This window comes from Triticum dicoccoides, chromosome 1B, assembly GCF_002162155.2.
Source record: "Triticum dicoccoides isolate Atlit2015 ecotype Zavitan chromosome 1B, WEW_v2.0, whole genome shotgun sequence".
Lineage (NCBI taxonomy): Eukaryota > Viridiplantae > Streptophyta > Magnoliopsida > Poales > Poaceae > Triticum > Triticum dicoccoides.
Window position 1 is genome coordinate 76,899,867 of NC_041381.1, and position 3,514 is coordinate 76,903,380.

A 3,514-nucleotide genomic window follows, 5' to 3' on the forward strand; every position below is an offset into this window, starting at 1 on the left:
AGTATTGGTCTAGCAGTCCTTATTAGTCTATGTTTAGTTTCCTTACACCTCAAGTCATGTGTAATATATATATGCCCCTTGGGCCTTCAATAAAGATAAGTTGCTTTCCTAACAATATAGAGCTCATAGGGCCTTATTCAGTTAATCCTCTTCCCAAGGGGATTGGAGAGGATTTAGGGTGATTCGACTTACAAGAGAGGTATTTTGACTTACAAGGGATTTAATCCCCCTCGATACCTTCCATCGTCACCAAACTGAACAAGCTCTATTGGACATTTTTAAGGGCATGATTTTTTTAATATATTTCATTCAAAATTTGCTATATGAAGAAAGCATGAATAAACAGAAAGGATTACTCATTATTTTCATTCAAAACGCCCTTAGGTCTGGACCACTTGTATTGGTGGGGACAGATTATAATGGTGTATTGATTCAACCGGACTCCCCTCTGTTCTCCACATATGGCATTATGGGAGAGCTTTGGAAGTGAAACATCGGCACATTTCCTTATACTGCACATGCCTTAGTTACTTGTAGGAAGTATATTGTGTTTTTTTCATTGGTTACGACAGCCATATATTGTTGCTAAGGTGGATACATTTTATAAAACAGTGCCGTCAGAAATGTGATCTGGGCATGTTGATCTTTGTAGTTTTCGAATCAGGGTGCACAAGCCTAAGATGTCATAAGACCATGAGTATAGCAATTTCTTAATATAGATCTTAAGCCTGTCTTATTTTTACAATATCATTTGCCCTCAATGGAAGTATGCTAACCATTCTGTTTTATAACCTGACAGTTTGGTGGATGCAAGGAGTTATGGTTTGCAAACAACGGTCCTGCTATCTGAAGGATATTATGGTTTGCAAACAACGGTCCTGCTATCTGACAGTTTGGTGGATGCAAGGAGTTATGGTTTGCAAACAACGGTCCTTCCACATACATGGCGTGAATACAGTTATCTGAAGGATATTCATATTACAGGATATAAAGCGGCAAGAGGCCAACTGCAGTTTCTTCTTCATATTGTGCAACATGCCCCTGCATTGGAGGCTTTAACTGTCGATACAACTCAGTTGCTCCCAGAAGAATGTTTTCCAGACAAAGTTGACAGCTCATTCCTCCATCATGTTACTAGGCACGCAAGAGATCATCTGAGTCAAGAGCTTTCGTCAAAGGTGAAGCTTTGCGTTCTTTAAGGGTGCGCTTGGTAGCCGTCTCACCCTGGCATGTCTGTTCTCGCTGGTGCATGATGTCTAGCCATGTTGTGCACTATGTTTGGTAGTCTGTGTGCTGGGACATGTTGAGCTGAGATCTTGTTTGGTGCGTTGCATTGTGGTTACCTCCTCCACGAGGTTGTGAGGACACCATTATTAGTTCAGAGATGTGATAAAAAATAGATTATGTGGACAATGTATGAGATTTCAATACCAAAACAACATTTGAACACTAGCTATTTTTGCCTGTGCGTTACAACAGGGGAATAAATATTCTAGTGGTCCAACGGATACTTTACACTCACTGTATTCTAGATTTTGACAAGATTTTCTAGATTTTGGTAAGATTTAATTTTACAGTTTTGCTAAAGCACATCTAGATGTGCCATAAGTAATTAAGTATTGCACATCTAATTCCCATGTCACTGATCTTACGTGAAGATTCATGTGGTTATTTTCCTTTTTTCTCTTAACTTTTTTTTATGCTTGATTGTGTCATTTAGATGTGCAACAAGACGTGCCGTAGACAAACCCTTAATTTTATTTGAGTACATGTACGAAAAGGCAAGGAAAATTTTGATTTAGTTGAGGTTTTGGTAAGATTTGATTTGGGTATGGGTAGGGGATGGCAGAGAAAGTTTTGATTGACTTGAGATTTTGGTAAGAATTGGTTTTATTTGATTTGGTTGAGTTTATGCGTGATCTGATTTTGCGTAGTACTGATTTTGTTTTGACTATTTCAAATTATTCTATTTACGTTGGTTTTTATTTTGTGTGGCATCCGCTGAGATTATCAAAGAAAACCAAAATGGAAGGGGATGTGTGGGAAGGAAAAAACCGAGGGAGGAGATACCAACTATGGGTATCTCCAACTCTGATACGTAAATTCTTGTGGTATATGTCCGTTTTTATGTTCGGATGCGGTTGGGAGGAGAGAGAAAAGAGAGGAGTACCATGCAAAGGTTTTTGATTGGTCTAGTAGATGTCCAGATTTCGTATAGCTGTATTATAATTATAAAAATGAACACAAGAATGACGGACATATACTGAAGTTTTGCGGGTCGATCGCCTTATATTATAAAAATAAACAAAAGAGTCTGATCGAATATATACCAAAGTTTTGCGGGCCTTCTTGAAGATGCCCAAGTATGTGGGGAATACCAAACTGACAAACTCCGTCCCTTGCGATGTTTTTTTTCTTTGAGACACAACGATCACTAGTTCATTCCATTACACAACCTGCCCAGCACGATCGCGGGCCACAAGTTCAGATACAAAAAGATCGCGAGGCGATCGGAAGGCGGCGTCTAGGGTTAGGGTTTTGAACGTAGGGTGGTTGTGATATCGGGCAGCAGATCCACGGCGACGACGGCGTGGACTCGGCTGGCTTTGGCGTTTGTCTCCCACGAGAAGGCGGTGCCCATGGCGTCCTCTTCGAGCAGGGGAGGGAAGATTTCCTCGATGGCGGCGACTCCGGTGAAGGAGGCCTCGACTGAGAAGTCAGAGCAGATCGATAGGGCAAAGAAGGGATCATCGGCATCCCCGGAGGGCAAGGCGTCGGAGGAGGCAGCATCCCTATCGGCGAAGATGGGGGGATTGGCGTTGACAGACAAAGAGGCTGCCGGTTTTGTGTTCAGTGACCCAGGTCCGGTGCAGCAGCGAGCTCCAAAGTGGGCGGTCGTCGGGAAATCCTTCTCCCCACGCCCCCTGAATAGGCATGCATGCAGAGGGCCTGGGGCCTCCATCGGGAAGCAAAGTTCCAGGATCTAGGCGGCAATGTCTTCATGATCAGATTCGGAAGCGAGGGAGACTGGAAGCATGCACTGTTTAATGGACCGTGGTAGTTTGACTTCAATGTTGTTGTTCTGAAGGATTACGACAGAGGGACTAGTCCTTCGGAGATGGTGTTTGATTCGGTAGAAGTTTGGGTGCGTGCTGATGATCTACCACTTGACAAGAGATCAAAGGAGTTTGGTGAGGCTTTGGGTAACTGGATGGGCAAAACGGTAAGGGTGGATGTGTGCGAGGATGGCATGGCAAGGGGGGCTCAACTCAGAGTGAGGACCAAGATTGATCTGCATGAACCATTAGTTCGTGGTTTTTTCCTCAAAAAGAAGCCGGACGATGAAGAACAGACGTGGTTCGACTTTGCTTACGAGAAGATACCACATTTTTGCTTTGACTGTGGTAGGCTTGTGCACCTAGGGGGCCAGTGTGACCCCCCGGTTGATCCTTTGGCCCAATGGGGTGAATGGCTGCGTGCATCGCCGGGTAGATCTTCGTCTGGAACATATGAA

The 3,514-nt window shown here is 43.5% G+C and overlaps 1 pseudogene; it reads left to right on the forward strand.

The window, feature by feature from the left end:
* Positions 1-1,504, forward strand: part of LOC119320449 — a 14,627-nt pseudogene extending 13,123 nt beyond the window's left edge.
* Positions 1,505-3,514: the final 2,010 nt, after the last annotated feature.